Genomic DNA, 19,733 nt, shown 5'->3' with positions numbered 1-19,733 from the left:
GTCGACCGCCCCGATGGCTTGAAGGAATGGAATCAGTACTTGCAGTGCACGGTGACTTTTGCGTGGAGGCCAAATACCGAGTACCATCGAAAGAGTGAAAGGGCAACGATTGAAGGTTACTCCGAGAAACTGAATACCACACCCACGACATAAGAATATGTTCCATGTTTTCGACTACCCCCCACTCTGAACATGTCGCCGCCATGATGGGTGCGTTTTTTTATTCTACCTGGGTAACCCCCGGGTTACGCACCACGTGACCCGAGTGAGATGTCACGTGACCTGTGGGTAGGTACCCCCGTTTAGAAATTTTCGCCCAATTACGAGTTACGCCCGTCTCAGCGAACAAGGCGGCAGAGGCAGACGACGTTTTTGACGAGGACATGATTGTAGATGTTGCGGCACTTGTGCTGCTTGACGCATTTGACGAAGGGGAAGATGATGACGAAGGAAGAAAAAGGCATGCATCCAACGAAACAACAGTCGTGCTAAAGCCACTGAAATATGCTCGGAATCCGAAAGTTAAAAGACGCGGGACTCACTTGACGTCGTGTGACGTCATAACCCTCTGCTGCCCACCTGCTGATCTGGGTCAGTGAGAGTAGGTACCCAGAATGACCCTCGAGCGACGAGAGTTGAATTTTCGCCGGTAGGTTATAACGTCACTTCCGTCACCCTAGATTTTTCGCCCGGTAAGGGTTACCCCCGAGTTACCCGGGTAGAATAAAAAAAAACGCACCCGATAGCTGCCGCTGCTGCACGTTCACTGCAGCACATGCTGCAGTGCCGCTAACCCGGTAACATAGAAATATAACTCATAATAACTAGAAACCAAGGCAGTGAAGGGGGAGGGGGCATCTCAACATGTGAGAGGCCATGATCGATTCGCTAGGCTCAGCGTGTTACGAACGGTGTCTCCTACAAGTTCCGTACGCCGTTCTTTCATGTTGTAGCACAAGGTTTAAATCGTACGATACTCGTTCCTTACGGAAGAAGACACCATCCAAGTGCACACGTGAGAGGCAGAGAAAACAAACACACTTCGCACACGGCATGGAGGAAAGAAGAAAAGGGCGGCGCCCCAACAGCTCTTCGACAGAACAGAGAAGCGTGGGGCAAGTGACGTGGGGATAGGAGACGAGCTATGGCCTCTTTGGAGCCGCGAGAGGGTCACGTTACCTGAATAGCCCAATGAGGTCGCTTTGCACACGCTACCACCACACCTCTCCAATTATTCCGAAACTATGCGTTGGGGGCTCCCAGAGAGATGTATGTAACCGAAACCGGATGGCGAGCGGTGATCTCACTGGAGTGGCCCCCAATCTCGGCTTCACTTCTCGGAGCAATAGGGATCCTCCTCTCTTTCCTTCTTCCATAGCACACGGCATGGCACACAGCGGAAGAAAGCACGACTTGGATTGGATTGGATTGGATGCCAAGGCGCCGAACGCGCCTGGCGTTCATGCGTGGAAAGGCTGTGGCCAAATCCGCAATTTCGATCATGGCGCCTCTCTAGGACTTGGACTCCGGTCTGGACGAGGTCTCGCCTCCATACCGTTCCTTTGCTCCGCCCCAGTACTTTCTCCCCAGCTTTTCTTCTGGCATCTCTTCTTGTGATTTCTATGCCCGAGAAGGACTGTACTTCGTCATCGGAAAGTTTTATTCTGTTACATTTACTCGCTGATTTTTCTCGAGCAAAAGTCTAGATGAACCTTGAACGACACTTGTACGTCTAGCAATAGGATAACGTGACTCTGCCTTCGCTCTAAATAAATTGAGTTGCCTGACATGAGGTAACCAGGCCTGTGAAAGACGTGCTCTCATATAAAATGGTCAACATAATAAACCGAGTTTCTCTCAATTCAACCTCCGCACAGCAAAGTGCACGTTGTTTTTGGTTTCTCCCCTCTTTGTAGAGGCGCGTGACAACGACGCGTGTAAGAGAGCTGAAACCGACGATGCTTCTCAGTCCGGGATGTGTAATAACTACACTGTACAGTGCTGCACAAAAGTTTATGGAACGCGCCCCGGCGCATTCCTTTCTCAGAGTGACACGCCGGCAGCGAATGGTACTGTACAGAGACGACAGAAGTGAAAACAGGATGTCTATAGCCCTTATAGTTTTATTTTAATGAAAAATCTGTGTAAAAGAAGAAAGGAAAACAGGAAAGACACCCTGTATATTATTAATTGTTAGCAACTAGACGTCCCTTTCAGCTGTCCCCCAATGTTCAAGATTAGAAAGGAGAACTCGCTGAAGCAGTGCCGGATTTAAGGGGGAGCAGACGGGGCACTTGCCCCGGGGCCCCCACCACAAAGGGCCCCCACCACCAAGGGAGATCTGTTTTGCATGCTTGAAACGCATCCCTGAAACGGAAACTTGGTACAAATATGTCCTCCGTCCACGCATATCGACCCCGAATAACACATTGGATAGACATAGAATACACGAGGGAGCCCCCACAGCACAGGGGCCCGGGGCCCCCACCACTGCAAATCCGGCACTGAGCTGAACTGCCTCGCGTGTGTCGAAATGGAGAACTCTGAACGCATATTACTTAACTGCTTCAGATACGGTAAGGACCTTAGAGCCGCTTTGGAAAGACTGGACCACCGTCCTCTAGACTTAGTGAAGGTCCTCGAAGAATGGCCGTGGAATTTTAGACAGCGTGCGGCAGCTGCTTTAATCACATTCCATGTAGATATTTATTTATTTACAATGAAAAACAAATGATTGAAGAATAAAATGAATGATAGGTCTAAAGACCTGTCTCCTTGTAGACATTGCAGGTCCTCTAACTTATTAGATGTACTAATTTTTGTTTTTATTTTCAGGAGTTTTGGAGTAGCTGGTTCTTGCGTTTTGATGGAGCCAGCATCTCCATATTCTATTTTCTAATTCTAATCTAATATAATCTAACATTTAGCACGTTCTTCGTGCAGGTGTTGCTGCGCCACGGACAAGACTCAAGCAAGCCCGTCAACATTAGTTTTCGATGACTTCTTCAAGCTATTCTCTCCACGTCTTGAAATACCTAAGTAGGAAAAGTCCTATCATCACTACCTCTGCGTTTTCGCTGCTCGGCAACTCTATTCTTGTAAGCCGCATACAGCTCTCGCCGTAAGCTTAGTGGGAGCATTATTTACGTTGTTGGACCTTCCAGCGTTCTTTAATACGAAAGAAAAAAAGAGAGAAAGAAACACGAAGAAAAAAAATTACGAGACAACGAATGAAGGGATTTCATAGAAGTGAAGTGCTCGGTACCGAGGAAACTTGGCGCAATATTATTGCCTGCGGAAGAGATGAAGGTGACGGTAGAATGTCCGCTCAAGAGCAACCTAATGGGGGATTGTATGAGGTCGCTATAAGGAGCCGTTGTGGTGCTGGGTATATTACTGAGGCTCGTTAAACTTAGAACGTGGATCTTCCTAACGGTCAAGTATGAGATGAAGCAGGATAAAAGAAATGACTGGAGAAAGTATTTACGATGACAGAGTTTATTGAGGAAGTGTAAAATGTTTATAGTAAGGGTATACAGTCCTTCCGGTGGCGCGAAACATTGAAAATTATGACGTGCAAGGCGAGGGAGGAGGGATATGTTTATTGAAAAAAAAGTGAGGGAGGAAATGTCAGCCAGGCGTAGGCCGACTTGCTATTCCTTCAAGAAAAGGAAACAAAGAGAAACAGAAAACACACACACACACGCACGCACGCACGCACGCACGCACGCACGCACGCACGCACGCACGCACGCACGCACGCACGCACGCACGCGCGCGCGCACGCGCACACGCGCACACGCGCACACGCGCACACGCGCACACGCGCACACGCACACGCACACGCACACACACACACACACACACGAAAGAGGCCTTAGAGACTGGTCGAGAGACCGGTGGCACGAAGGAAGCTCAAGAGGGTAGTCGTAACCGCCCCCTGGTTGTGCAGGACCGGACCGAGCAGGGTGGCCAAAGTGATGTTAGGGTAGCCAAGTTGTTGCAAGTGCCGTTGGAGGATAGTCTTTGTGAGAGGTGCCGGTTGCAGGATAATAGATGCCGCTCAATGTCGGCTTCCACACAACAAGTTGTGTAATTGGGGGAGTTCGTCTGGCACATTTTATAAAGGAGTGAGGGTGTCCGTGCAACATGCATTCGAAGACGACGGAGGAGTGATTCTTTCAGCTCTATTACAACGACAGGCAATAAAGTCCTGCAGTGGGTCGATGAGACGTACGAAATTATTATATGAGGTAGAGTCCGCTCGGAACTGCCGTGTACGGACACAGCGCCACCGGCGAATGTGCAGGGAACAGGCAGAGGTTGTTAGTTGTAGAGGGGTACCAGGGAGAGCTCTGGTAGATGTTGCGTGTCTTGCCATTGTGTCTGCGCGGGTGTTACCAAGGAGGCTTACGTTTCCCGGGGTCCACTGAAGCGCTACAGAATGGTCAGTAGCCGCGAGTTGTGTCAGAGCTTGCAGTATGAGCACGTGGAGAGTGCACATCGTGCTGGGGCGAAAAGACAGCAGCAGAAGCAGTGAAGCCTTGCTCACAGTCAGAACAACCCACTGTGCAGCTGGCAGACCGAGCGAGTGCTATAGAGCCGACAGGATGCCGAGGAGCTCTGCTTCCATAGAGAACATTGGGTAAGGGAGGGCAAAGGCTTGCTGAAAGTCACTATCAGGGATAGAAAATGCAGCGCCCGAACTGTCTGCCGTGACTAAGCCGTCCGTGTATATGTGGCGATGGTTCTGGTACGTGGAATGCAGAAAATCGAGAGCGAGTTGGACGGCTACAGGTGCGGGAGTGTCACGCTTGCGCTGAAGACCGGGGATGGAGGGGCAGGTATCAGGACTTGCAAAGGTCCACATTGCTGGCGCATAACAGGGTGCGGTTGAGGAGGAATGACGATGATCCTTCGGGGGGGGGGGGATTTATTGGCAGAAAAGAATGTGGAAAGGGAAAAGTCAACCATGCAGCACGCCGGCTTGCTATTCCATAAAAAAAGGAAAAATATAAACGAGAAAAGGAAATAACAAAAAGATGACTAAATAAAAACAAGAAAAATTGAAAAAGACACTCTGCTCACAGGGAGCCCAGGAGGCCCGTGTCACGCAGAAAGCGGAGCACCGCTTTTGTGACTCTCCACTGGTTAGCTCGCTGCACAGGGCCAAGGCGTGTTGCGAGAGAAACGTCTGTCCGTCCGTCCGTGCACCCAAGCTCTGAGAGGTGTTGCCAGAGCACGGCCAGATGATGGTGGTGACGCTGACAGTGGAGGAGCTGATGAGAGATATAGGCTTCTACGGCGCAGCAGGGGCAAGTGGGAGATGAGACGCGACCCATTTTGAACAGGAGTGAACGGGTGAGGGCAACGTTCAGCCGAAGACGATGTAGAAGAGAGTCCTCCTAGCGGGTACAGCGGCAGCCGATGACAAACTCCAGCGAGAGGGGGGGGGGCGATATGTTTATTACGAAAAAAAAAGGGCAGACAAAAGGAAAGGTCAGCCAGGCAGAAGCCGACTTGCTATTCCTTGTAAAAAAAAACAGGGAGGCATGAGTGCCCCATCGCTCAGAGGCAGTCCAGGAGCCCAGAGTCACCCAGTGAGGGGTCGATGGACTGCAGGAACGCATTAGGTCGGATAGCGTCTACAACAAACTGGCGGGTGCCGTCACAGATTACTCAGGGGGAGCGCCAAAGACGCCTTGCTGTCTGTGAGGACGACCCACGCATCAGGAACAGATTCAACGATATGCCGCAGAGCGGCAAGCAGTCCGAGCAGCTCCGCATCCGTGGAGGACACCGTGTAGGGAAGTCGGAGGGCGAGGTTACGGTTTTCCTGCGAGACGTAGTAGGCCGCTGCTGATGACTCATTCGCTACCGATCCATCAGTATAGATGGCGCGCCTCAGCGGATAGGCCGAACTGAGATGCTCGAGCGCGAGCTGGCGGACTACTGTCACAGGCACATCGTTCTTCCTCTGGAGGCCGGGGATAGTGGCACAGATCTCGTGTCTTGCAAGCGTCCACATCGCAGGGGCGTGCAAGGATAGGGACAACTCTGCAGGAACGAACCCTTTGAGGCGAACGAGAGCACGACCGAAGTCAGAGGCCGGGCAGTCTTCGTCGACGTGGCGAAGGTAGTGAAGAGGGTGCCGAGTAAGGTACCGTGCGAGAACGCGGAGGGTTGCGCCATCCCGCAGGACATCGATCGGCGATTCGCGTGCCTCGGCTAGGACAGAGTATGTCTCGGTGGTCGAAGGGACTCCCAAGCAGACGCGGAGGCTCCTGGCTTGGCTAAAGAGGAGATCTCGATTTCTGCTTCGCCTGATACCATGCAAGATGGGAAAGCTATACCGGAGAGAACCCAGCACGAGGGATTGGTGGACACGGCGGAGGTCGGAGAAGGACGGGCCCCATCGCAAACCAGCGAGGCAACGGAGAACCGCCACGTAGCTGTTAATCTTGGTGGTGAGAGTCTTAATGTTGCGAGGCCAGGAAAGGTCACGGTCGAGTACCACGCCCAGATACTTGCAGTATGGGACAAATGGCAGTGGTGAACCTTCAATGACGAGCGAGAACCTCGTGAATGATCGACGAGTGAACACCATGGCCACAGTCTTGCTGGGTGAAACGGAGAGACCGCGGTCGGCGAGATACGCGACGATAATATCTAAGACCCCCCGCAGTCGATGCTGAATGGTGTCGCGGCGAGCGGCAGATGTCCATAAGCAGATGTCGTCGGCAAGAAAGTCGTCGGCATATAGCGTGAGACGCGTGTGGTGGGGCAGCAGTGCAGGAAGAGAGGCCGTGATGATATTGAAGAGCAGGGGGCTGAGCACACTTCCTTGAGGAACGCCTCGGCAAACAAGGTGGGGGTCAGTGTCCCCCTCAGTGGTCCGAACAAACAACAGCGGAACAGGGAACGACGGGGTAAGGGAGACCATGATAAGAATAAAGAGGAGGGGGCTAAGGACACTGCCCCGCGGGACCCGACGGGTCACGTGTACTTCGTGGTATCACCAACAGCGGTGCGCACGAAGAGATAGCGGCCTGATAAAGAGGAGGTAAACAGTTACAGCACTGACTAAAATAAAATACAGGATATTCGTAGATGCAGCGAAGTATTTCTACGTCTTCACGGGAACTTGCGACTTGCACACACGACTTGCCCTTGCACACACAACGCATGCTTACACGGGCGTCAGAGGGTGGGGGCGAGGGGATGGCCACCACCCTGAGCACAGGCTGTGGCTGCATCGCTCCTATTTATGCATGGAGGTCGAGCAGGATGCCTGGTATTCCATCTTATCCGGCAGAGTTTTACACTTACTTAACAGAGTTTTACGCTTAACTTGCATATCAAGTAGTACTGGCACTTTCGCATTGACACAGAACACATGTCTCTATCTGTTGTTCACATAGCATAACACTAGCTATTGCCTAAATAACCAAATGCTGCAAGTCGAAGGAAGTTTAACATATTTGGAGTCGTTCTGCGTTACTTATGTAGCATATGTGTGGTTCTTCCACGCTGCATGCTTTTTTTAAGCCGAAAGTTACGAGCACACCAATCTTTCGCACCCCCCCTCCTCCCCTTCCCTTCAGCTATGGACTTGTGAGGCACCTGGATACCTAGTAACTAACACATGTTCATAGTCGTTTGCATTATCGAAGACACCGGTAGAAGCATGATCGAGTTCATTGACAATAATCAAATGTTCTTAAACGCTCGTCGTAAGACCTCCCAAACGAACTCAGCATCCTGACATGAGGTCAGACAGTTTGTTTGTTTGTTTGCTTGTTTGTAAGAAAAAAAAAAGTAAGGTAAGGTCAGACAGTGATCAATGGCTTCCGGGCCGTTGCACCAAAAGGCAGTTCGTACACCACGCTATAGGGAGCCACTCGGCGGGTACAGACAGTGGCAGATTCACGGATTTCCAACTTCGTTGTGAGAGTAAGACTTGTAATAGTATTTCAATCACACGTAAGCGGGACGAACCCCTCCATTATGTGACGAACGCGGAACGTTTCGCTCTCCGCGTTTCGCATAGCGTTTCGTTCGTAGCATACGGTTCGCAAAATCGTTTTTATGAAGAATATTGATCCGTCTTGATACTGCCTCGCGAATTTCTTGAGTAGGAAGGAGCGAACACATGAATATATAAACATTTTTGACGCCGTGTTCTCAGATATTGGTAAGCGGGCAACACTGACCCTACGTTGGTCCCCTGTTTCCAAAGCTCCTGCTCGCCATCCATCAAGTAGGCCCATTCATCACGTCCACAAGGAGACCTAAGGTCAACAGGAAACCGACCTTAGCGACCCCTTTATTGAACGATGGGGGTGCCACAGGTCGGCATAGGCACGTCATCGAAGAGGAATGCGCACTCTATGTCCACGTCAACTTGGCTCATAGATATGAGTACCAGTACCGTTTGCTGCACAGTGTTTACAGCAACGCTTCCGTTTCCGATGCCTTTATCAGACGAATAAGCTGTTTCTGTCCATAGTGACACGTTAGTTTTTCGCCATCATGACGACAGATTATTGCGCAGTTACACCTTTGATGAGCGATGATGACATTGAATATATGACAACATGTGAGAAATGAGCGAAGACGCAACGCATGCGGCCATTTGCTGGGCACATTGCAGTTGCTGAGTTCCTTGAGCACGTCATGATGTGTCGCGTTGCTCTCCGTGAGAATGACTGTTTTGGTCTTGATGCGCTCTGAAGTCACTTGCGAGGCGTACAGCTCCGGTCAACCTTAATAATAACGTTGGAAAGCTTCGATTTCATTTCCCAGCGCGATAACAGCCACGCTGGTGGCACTGGTGGCACTGAGGGAATGTTAAGGGAAGAAAAATGCTTGCGTTAGACTAACAATATAATTTTGCTAAATTAAGATTTCCTTGTGGCCCCAAGGGTTGCAGTAATAGCACTCGGGAATGAGACCACATTTTGTCCAGTGTTATTATTAAGGTTGACCGGAGCTGTACATACTACCACGCCAGATTTTTCGACTGCGTCTAGACGCCACGCGTGAAAGTCCACCTAACGCATTTTTGAGGTCGCTCGAGCTGACACTCCGTTGTGATATTTGCGCGATAATTGCTTCCGCAAATATCCAGTAGCAGGAATCCTCGCACTCTATTTCCAAACAGGGATCCACATAATCGAAATGCGGTAGTGGCTACAGAGGGCTTGGGAGTGAGGGCAACAACATTCTTATGTTGTATGAGGGTAGATGTGCTCCGTGTATCATATTTTTGTTAAACCGAGCACACACTGGAGTCCATTGCAGGACGGAGATTAGTGTTTGCCTGAGAGAGTTATTTACGGCGCTGAATAATTAAACTCAATTTGTCTGTGGAATCAGCATTCAAGCCATTATGACGAGAGCTGGGACCCACGTAATTCCAGTTTCATTTCTAAATATGCTCGACGGTTGAGTAGTTTCGCTAGCATACGCAGCTAAGGCAATTAAGATTGTTCCCTTCTACGTGTGGGTAGCAAACTACTTGTTACACTAGAACTGAGTTGATGCTTACCCGATGATGACTGGGGTTGCCGAAAAGTTGCGTTGGTGTGGACTAAATGTTGTGCTTGTCCTATATTTGCTGACTCAGCCTACGCAATTTACGTTATTATCTGATGCTTACTAAGCATATATAATGAGAGCCGTTGGAATGGTAGTTAGATTGTGTGTTTTGTTTGTTCTGAAACTTTCTTAAGTCTGAGCTCTTGAACTGTAAAGTCTCACTGTCACATATGCCGTGTATGCCAAACCTGTCGTGCCAGGACCGAAAACTGAAGGTGGCGTGCGGAGAACGCGTATATGGGTGCTGAAAATAGCATTGATTCGATGATTTGATTTGATTTAAAAAAAAGGAGATGTTAGCACCGAGACACTCGGGACTGGCTACTCCAGGACGCGTTATTCAGAAAAAAAGAAAGGGGAAACTACACAAATCTATAGACTTTGAAATTGAATAGGTGAAAACATTACCACAAAACTTAGCACCAAAGGCAGCAGTATAGGAGAGTTCATGTGTGAATTTATTCGATGAAATAGCTACCGTCTGATTGCTTGCTCATTGGGACAAACTGATATCAAAAAACAGCACGAAAGGAAATATACAGGTATACGGTAAGCGATTGTTGTCGGTCAACATATGAAACAGTATATCGAAAAAGAAGTGACACATTGAGAAGACGGAAATGAAACGTTTGTACCTCACCTGAGTGTATCTATTCGCCTCCTTGAAGTTGAAATGTTCAACGAGTAGGACATTGGCTCCACTTTTGCCTCTCCTTTTTGCCTTTTTTGCCTTTTTTGCCTTTTTGCCTTTTTTGCCTTTTTATGCATTTTTTGGGTACTGTGTGTCTATGTAAAAGAAAGCGGTGTATACTGCCTCTAGTAGCAGCCACGCGTCATAAACTTCAGAACCACCTAAATGAGATGGAGCTGCAGGCGCCCTTGCGGCAGCCACGCTGCTCCATGTCCTTCCCGTTTTTTTTTCTTTTTTAGCAGTTAATTACTGCTACTTTGCCTTTCCTACATATTCCGCTCACATTTTAATTAAGAACGAAGAAATGCGTAACCTCAGACCGTAACCTCAGAAATGCGTAACCGGGACAGAAAACGCTATTTTGCATTTTTGGTCATATCGATCATATCCACTGCTTAAGAGAAAAACACGTAGATTGAAACTCTTGCGAGGCTTCGAACATAATCGAAGCCTCACCATTACCGAACCGGACTCAAACGATGAAATGTCTCAGAACTTGTGCCTTCCTTCATAACTCCAGATGAACGCAACTGGAAAGGAGCGCAAAATAAAATCGCGATGCAGTGAATCGTTCCGTCATATCTTAATTCGTTGCTGTCACACACCGATAGATGACAGTTCTTGTTCTCTGCCTGTCGACCTCCCCCTTCGGAATTTGTGACAGCGTCGGAAAGTTCGCTCTTACCATGAACGCACCCGTTGTGATGGCGCCGTGTGTTCTTATTGCAATTCATGAGCTGTTGAAGAATGCTTTATTCTGCTTCTCTTCGTCCCCACCCAACTTTCTTTTGGATGATTACGAAGTCGTTCGTATTCCTCCACGTGTGAATGACTTTGGTACCTGCTGTGAGTTGCTACCAGAATAAGCGTCGTGCTATGGTGCTGATGAACACACTTTTTCCCTCGCCTTACAGCAGCGTAGTTCCCGCGCCGTGTGAACGACGTCGTTTCATTATATTCCGTTCCACTCCAAAAGGCACACTCTCGGATCCCATATAGGTTCCCGAACTTGCGTTTATAGGCCGACCTTCCGAAATTCCGGTAGGGCCAACAACGAAGGTTATTATCCGGTCGCCGCGCTTGAATGCAGTTGCAAAACGGCCTTCGTAACGTGTACGAACAATCAAACAAAAAAGGGAACAATCACGTTAATAGAAGCGTTAGAAATCGGCCGAAGATCGAAACTCATTCGGCTGTGACATAACGGCACGTATCTCCGCCAGTTAAGCGACCGCGTCGGAGATCGCGTGCTTGCGAGATTCTGATTCGGGTTTCAGATTCATGTTTATATATACAGGGTGTCCACGCTAAGTGTGAACAGATTTTTTAATTTTTTAATTTTTTAAAAATATATATAACACTTTTTCCAAGATGAAATCAATTGCAATATAGCATATGCTGAAGGGCACTCCCTAGCAGGGCATTAGCAAAGTCCAAAGGCAATGTCCTAATTAAGAGATAAACTGATGTTCTGAGGCTGGAACGACATAGAAGGGACAGATACAAACAAAGCCTCAAATTGCCTAAGAAATTGACTTTCATCTTTCGTCTTAATTAACTTTCATTAATTAACTTTTTAATTATAAAAGCTACAAAGTTGTCCCAATGAGAACATTTGTTCCTTTCAGTCACCTGATACCGTAGCCGTTCTCAGAACAAAAATCCGTTCGATAGATCGCCCGCAAAAAATTCGTGAAGGAACGCCATTTTTTTCTTTATTTTGTTCATTGCGCTTCTTAGAAGACGCGTATTTCGTTCATCCCCAACGGGAGAGGGGGAAGGAGCACAGTGCCGCCTCATGCGTCGAAGATGAGCTTTAACTTGCGGAAACAAAACAAAAACAAATGTATCGGGTGACTCTATCGGAACTGGCCTTATCTTGGGTTGCCTTTTCTGTTTCCTTTTAATCTTTTTCCAGGACGCGAGAGGCTACAGTGTGCTCTTTCTCCCTCTCACATTGGGGGTGAAAGAAAGACGCGTCTTCTAAGAAGCGCAATGAACAAAATAAAGAAAAAAATGGCGTTCCTTCACGAATTTTTTGCGGGCGATCTATCGAACGGATTTTTGTTCTGAAAACGGCTACGATATCAGGTGACCGAAAGGAACAGATGTTCTCATTGGGACAACTTTGTAGCTTTTATAATTAAAAATTTATATAATGAAAGTTAATTAAGACATTGCCTTTGGACTTTGCTAATGCACTGCTAGGGAGTGCCCTTTAGCATATGCTATATTGCAATTGATTTCATCTTGGAAAAAGTGTTATATATATTTTTAAAAAATCTGTTCACACTTAGCGTGGATACCCTGTATATATATTCATATTGCATGTTACGAAGCGCATTGAAAGGAGGACTGAGAGAGCAAGCCCTGTTAAACAGTACAGATAACCTATTGGTTCTCGTAAGCCCGAATGGCCCTTGCTCATCTGACGTCAGAGCTGGCCTCGCGTGCGTGCCCGCGGCGTTGCATCTCGGAAAGTGCGACACGTAGAAGAAAGCTTATTTTTTCCTCAATGAACGTTTTTCACATATGCATCGTATCCTATCGGCTCTCCAGCGAATCTCGTGATGCGAGACCAAACAAAATCCATGTGGCTAACACAAAGGACCAAAAACGATTCGGAGTGGTACCGACGAGCTCGCGCCGTTCGTGCGGTCTCCCAACTGGTCCCTACCTTTGTCGTCCCAATACTGCGCCATCTAGTGAAGAGGGAGGCAACCCTCTCCGGCGCCTCAGGGTTCATGCGCACGCGCATAGGCCGTAGTGAAAAATGTCCACACTAAGGCGCACAATTCGTGCATGCCCAACCACACACAGTATAACGAAATGTCACAACCCCTTTATTCTTTTCAGGAGTCTCTTAAAAAAGGGAGTTTGGCCATTGGGAGGAGCCTAAAAAATTAGGCTCGACGCGAGAATTAAACTTGAGGGCTTTTAATTGGATGCTGTAGGAGCCGCAATGACACCAAAAGTTCCCGAAAATGGCGACGTAGCTTAGAACGGCGAAGCGAGAATTTCATGACACTTTCCCCCCCGTAAATTAGTTGAATTTCGTTCTGCAACTATATATTTCTTGTATACACCTTGGAAATTACCATTACATTGCGCTTCACTATGGGTATTTACGTAGAAAGAACATGTTTCGTCGTCGTTGTTAGTCCTGGCACAAACCGCGTTTCCAAGAAAATGGCGAGGAGAACGCCACTGATGATGCGTAAAATTTCGCGTTGTTGCTGAATTTTATTTATATTAACATGTTTATCCGTTTTTTATTTCATTTACTTGTGATTCGTAATTAGACAGTCATACCGGAAACCGTCTCTGCACCAAAAGGCGGTTCTGCCGGCGGATCAGTTGTGCTAGCGAGAGGTTCCGGTGGTTCTGCCGTTCATCTGTTCCCAGCATGCCTCTCTCCATCCAGATGCCGGTGATAAAAGTAATCGCAAAATTCACTGTGTTGGTAGGTCGCTAGGGATATCCATCTCTATCCTACCTAATCCAGTTTTCGGAAGATGGTGCCATCCAGTGATATAAGTGAAATAGAGCCGATAGACAGCATGGGACTAATAATGAGCTGTATTTCGGCCGTGATTGGGCAGAAAGCTCAAAACGTGGGTGGATCTTCAGGTAGAGTGTAGGCAGGTCCCATTAATGGCCCCTGTGTGGTGAACCTTAGATTGGGACGACATAGAATGAAAACTTAAGTGGTAGAGGCAATGTTACTTAAAGGTGTTTTTAATCTAAACTTAAATTAAACTCATCTTAAACACATCTTAATTTAAACTCCATTCGACCATTCACGGATTTCGTACGAAGATATCGTATTACAGACTAAACGCAGTTAATTAACTCTTTTATTCCTCTGCCTCTCTCCGCACATTACCATGGAGAAAGAAACTCGGGTGGGACGTCCTTGCACAAAAGTTCCTCCGAAGCGAAAGCCAAGTTTCTAATTGAGTTGGTCGTCGTATTCGGATCTTAGTCGTTGTTTTCGGAAAGCTCGATATTCACGCGACGCGGATCTTCCATTTAGCTGCATCTAGACGTCCACAGTTTTTTGCATTCCCAAACACCAATGAAGAGCGGGTCTCTTTAAAATAAGGGCAAGAGCAAAACAGACGATGCGGTGCGATGCGTCGGGTGGGTTAGAAAGGTATAGGTAGAGAGTGATCGAAATGGCTCTTTCTGTGTGTGACTTTACATGAAATTTAATTCTGAAATTAATTTTGAGGAAAGAGAAAAATAAAGCGAGCAATTGCTAATTCCAGACTAAATTATTCTTCCCCCCTTTTTTTCTTGAGCCGTGCTGATTCCTTTACGTCGTGGCACAGGAATAGTTCATTAAACGGCTTCAAACAAAAGAATGTTGTGTGTAAGGTACTCGGATATGGTTGCTGCACGTGCGTTGCCATAAAGACGCTGCGACAGAAGCAGCACCGGATATTACGATGATCGTTATACAAAGTGTCCAATAATGGAGCACTACACGGTCCGCATTCTTTGGCCCGGGCCGAGTCCGGAATTTTTCTTATTTATTCCTCTGAGCCTGGTCTTACGACTTTATACCTAGCCCGGCCCAAGCAGAATAATTTCAATGTTTCTCGGCCTGAACCCGACCCGAGCCCGAGTAATCTCTGGGCTTCCCCGTCCTGCACAGCCCGGCCTAGTCAACCGAGCTGCGTAACAACAATAACTTTATTACAAGATGTTGTTGGGAGCGCACGATCAACATTTTCTCCACGTGCAGCCAGAGAGCTTCGGCTATCTTCCCTGTTGGCGCGGACCCGAAATCGTGTCACTTCCCTGCGCCGGGCTGACGAGTTCCAAGCAGAACGAAACAGCGGTCCTTGGGAGTGCACGACCAATTTATAAATATGCCTCTGTGAAATAAATTGTTCTTTGCTGGTTATCAGACTTGTCCTGTTGCTTCTTGTTTGTCGTTGTCTTCCCTCAATCTCAAGGAATGTCATCCGCACATCCAACTGCGGTTTCTTCAGTTGTTTAAAGCCCACTGTATTTATTTATTTTTCTCCGCAAAAAAAGAAGTTGCAATTCAACCCACATGAGCTGTTCGTCTTAATTACAGAGTGCGACTGTTTACAATCGCATCATTGAATGTTTATCGCCTTTCTTGTTTTGCGTGCAAGACAACGTTGCTCAAGCACGATGCGACGCTTCGTCTCCCCCAGTGCGTCTGGGAGTGACGGTTGCTTTGGGAACCCGCGTGCTCTGGGCGTAATGAGACGTTGAAGCATACACAAACAGCAGAGCTAATTGCGGGGCTTCCAAGCTTGTTTTTTGCGTCTTGGCTCTGATTACCAACTCTCCTTCTCGTTGTTGATTACTCTCGCGTCTTGTTTTTCTATGACCAGTGGACATGATGAACTGCTAAGATTTGGCAGCTAAGGAAGTGCCTCAAGTATGGTGGCCTTTAATGTGCGAATAATCCTCATCTACAAAAAAAAAAGAAGAAAAAAAGAAAGAAAAAAAAAGGAAAGAAAAGCTTTGGAGAAGTTTTTTGATGGAAGGTCGGAGTTTTCTGCGCCTAAAAAAACTAAATATTTGTGACTCATCGTGTAGTAACTACAAGGGAAGGAGAAGAGCACTCTCAAAAAGGAATTGCGAGCCACGTGCGACTCTACGGTTTAAAAATACGTAGAGTTATTGATTGGATCATCCTGGGCGTTCTCGCTTATAGGATGGCGGCAGATGGAACTGTATCGTCGCCACCACCACCACCGTTGAACTTTCTCCGACACGAGCGACAGCGTATAAGGCATAAAGAACCGAAACAGTTCCTGCGGTCAAATTCTGCATTTATATATGCACGCAGTCTTCATGTAATATGTATGGCTGCCGTTATGCAATTTGCTCCATGGCGTGCTGATCTCGAGCACGCACAATGTTTACGAGCACATATTTGTTTACTCCCTCTTCTCATTGTTGTGGGAAAGCCTTGAGGGCGTGCACGCAGTATAAACTATGAAACGCATGAATAAATAAAAGCCCAAGTAGAGAATGAAGAACGCCTTTTGTCCAACTTTCTTTCCTCTGTCGCGCAGGTAGCGTTGAAAAGGTAGGACATTTTCGAAGACCATAACGCCAAGAAGAGTTGTTGCATCCTTAAAAGACCTCGATATGTTCCGGTCTTCTTCTAAAACGGTTCTGGCGTGTGGCTTTAGATGATGCATGAGGAAGTACCAGAAGGTGTATGCTGCTCTAAAAAACGGTGTTGTGGAAAATGGAGCGACTTTTTTGTGGATCGGTCAATGTTGTCGAAAGAAAAAAAAAACGACTTCAGGCCATAACCGCATGTACTGGTATATCAGTGGACTAATTGCAAGTAGGCCGAAAAGGCACCAACTACCAGGCAAATAAAAGAACCCTGCAGGACAGAACTACGGAAAACGCTCTGACGCACGGAATTAATGAATTGGATGGCAGATGAAAATTTCAAGTGCTCGTTGTGGAAGCAAATAAACACTGCTTGTTGCTTAATACTGAAATGTAATACGTCATTCTCAGCGCCGGCACATCGTAAGAGAACAGCGTATTCAGCACACAGGCGCTTCCTAGGCCCCTTCTTCTTGTTCCAGTAGCATTTCTAATACTATTGCAACAAGATTTAGAAAGAATGGTATAAAAAAAGAAACTGCTGTATACTGCATTCTGCATTAGCTGCACATTAGAAGATCAAAGACAAAGTCCACCCATTATCACCATCGCCGTTTCTAAAAGGTGTGAGCAACGTGTGTCATAAGCAAGAGTAGATTGGAGCAGCGTGCAGAATCCAAAGAAGCTTGTCAACTATCGGGATGCAACAAGCGAAGTCGTCAATACGCGGGGCAGGTCTTGTCGAGATTTAAATTCGCAGCACGTCTCTTCAGTTCAAGGAAGGCCTCGGAAGGGAGCCGATGTTAAATCTGTTCGGAACACCTTTGCGGAAGACCCCGATGCAGGTCAGCAAGTATCCGTAACAGTAACAAACAGAAGGTTTACCTGTCTCCGTTCGACTTTTATACATATACAGTTCGCTAACATTTTTGTCGAGGAACAAAAGACGACCTCTGCCAAAAGTTATTTCGGATTGACTGTGTTGCTTTGTGGCGATTGTGTGTTCATTCTGCCGTACACAGTACTGACATGATCGTTGTGCGGTCCAGTTACGTGGAACAAACAATGCAATTTCTAGACAAAAAACGAATAGAAACTTTAGTTCCAAAAACGGTTTGTGATATCAGGCAATAGAGTTGAAAACTGTGCTCCACTGCAAAAACGGCGCGCTCGGTGTTCGTTACGCCAAGCTCACATTCCTATAATATTAAAATAATATACACAAGTATAGACCACTTCACTTTTAAAATGAACCTCTGCTTCACCACGTACCTTCGTTGTATCGTTTCTATTATTACCCATTTAAGTCAAACCCTCGCACGCTCAGTGTGATATAGCAATTCGCGATGCAAATTTAAATATCCCTCGGGACATCACTTTGAACAGCGTGCACGCAATGATGACGATAACAATTGTGATGCTGGGACGCAAAATAATGCGGAGCATATTATTACATAATTTAGACGTATTTTGCGTTGAGCACCGCATATTGCGCTGCGCGTTGTACGTACGATCAACATTTCGTTCACATCGTGCATATCACGCAAATAAGTTTCCTGTTTATATTTTGTCATGTCGCTACGGCAGTACAGGGCACAAAAACTCCAGGAGCACAAAGAGGCAGTAGATACGTTTGCCACGGTGTATTTTACCTGTCTCGGGCAAAGTGGCGAGGAGAGGAATTTACGGAGCCGGAGAGCAATTTTATGTGTGCTGCATAAAACAGTCATCCAAAAGCGCGCCTTTATACCCCAAACACATCCACATCGCGCGCAGTCGTGATTAGGCAGCGATCGGGATTAGGTGCGGACAAAGTACTCTCGGCGACAGAGATCAATAACGGGGACACTTGTTCCCCGTTCGTGGACATGATTACTTGAAGGAGGGTTAGCGTCCCTTTCTCCCTCGCCTACTCGCCCTGCCGGTTCCGTGATTGCAAGATCGCGGCGATGGCGACGGCCCCCACGAAGAAGACAACATGGACAAACATGATTATGATTGGTGTTTTTATGGCGCATTAGCAACTTAGCTGCGAACGAAATAGCTGCCCTCATAGACGTTATATGACGTCATAGACGTTTAATGTAAACTGCATTCAAACAGACATGGGAGATTCAGCTAACGCGTGACCACCTTTCCGAATGGAACATTGTGTCCCGGGACAGTTGCCTATACTGTGGTAACGTAGAAACTACCAGTCAGGCACTCTATGGGTGCCACACCGCAATGGTTTTTGGGGTCTTGTTCTGTGGCACACCAACACCTCCTGCCACGTGACTTTCGGTCGGCGCTGGTCAGGTCGCCGAGTCAGTGTTCTTGTGACAGCCTGCGGCGCGGATATAATGTTGACAGCATGCTGTCAGGCTGTGGCGCACCGACGACGTAGCACGCTGTTATTGTTGTTGCTGCGACGGTTGCGCGTTAACTTCGTCAACATCTTGCAGCGGGACTTGTTTGCTTTGGAACAGGTCACTTTCGAGCGGCTGTGGTGTTCACATCCCTCTGTTCGTGTAGTTGACGGACGTGTAATCGTGGCAGGCACTCCTCCCTAACTGTACGTATTGTACCTCATAAGGTGTTTTGTTGGAAAATCCTGACTTTGCTCTATGTTCTGTATCTTTCTGTTGCGGTTTTGTTGCACATACTTGGGTGCATGTCTTGCTGTTGTACAAAGTCAACCTTCCTGTTGTTGTTTTTGTTGTAAGCACTTGGCTGACAGTTTTGTTGTTGTATTTCGCTGGCGGAGAGACTTCATGTCCTTAACTGTATATATATATGTATAGTCTGATTCGTACTGGCTTGTGCTCTTCGTAGTTATGTTTACTGTAAATATTTGGCTGAATGTTTTGTCATTGTACTTCGTCGGCGGAGAGGTTACACATCCTGATCTCTACATAGTCTTAATCAGACTGAACTGTACATAGTATTATTCATACTGAACAGTCCATGGTCTTATTCATCCTGCTTTTTGTGTTCTCGTTGGCACCCTTGCGTGCATGCTAATACCACGTTATATTAAATTTCCCTCAAATAACAGACATTTGCTGAACCAATATTTTCTTTTAATTTGAAACTTCGGTGGGTATTGTGCCACGCTCTCTCCAGACGGCATCAAATAAAAGCATGGATCCCGGGCGTGAAGTGCGGGCGGCGCAGGCTTATCGAGCGAGATAGCGGCGATCAGGATTGCGTGCGACAGTGGAAACGCAGCGGCTGGTTTTATTCTGCGGCGAGGGCTTAGCTTCGTAGCCGCAGACACTCTAAAAATCGCTGCTGCGAGTCAATTGTAACTACCGTACATACAATACGTGCCGTTGTGTTGCCC

At 47.3% G+C, this 19,733-nt stretch overlaps 1 protein-coding gene and 1 long non-coding RNA gene across 2 annotated transcripts in view; both read left to right on the top strand.

Moving 5' to 3' along the window:
* Positions 1 to 3,342, top strand: part of LOC135394025 (uncharacterized) — a 125,750-nt gene extending 122,408 nt beyond the window's left edge. The window contains exon 3 of the long non-coding RNA XR_010422748.1: positions 2,944 to 3,342. This is a non-coding gene — a long non-coding RNA (uncharacterized LOC135394025). The remainder of the gene's footprint in view (positions 1 to 2,943) is intronic.
* Positions 1 to 19,733, top strand: part of LOC135395204 (uncharacterized) — a 291,788-nt gene that overhangs the window by 219,285 nt on the left and 52,770 nt on the right. The gene's annotated exons all lie outside the window — the stretch shown is intronic.

This window comes from Ornithodoros turicata, chromosome 5, assembly GCF_037126465.1.
Source record: "Ornithodoros turicata isolate Travis chromosome 5, ASM3712646v1, whole genome shotgun sequence".
NCBI lineage: Eukaryota > Metazoa > Arthropoda > Arachnida > Ixodida > Argasidae > Ornithodoros > Ornithodoros turicata.
Note: the sequence above shows the minus strand (reverse complement) of the source record. Positions and strands in the feature narration are given on the sequence as shown.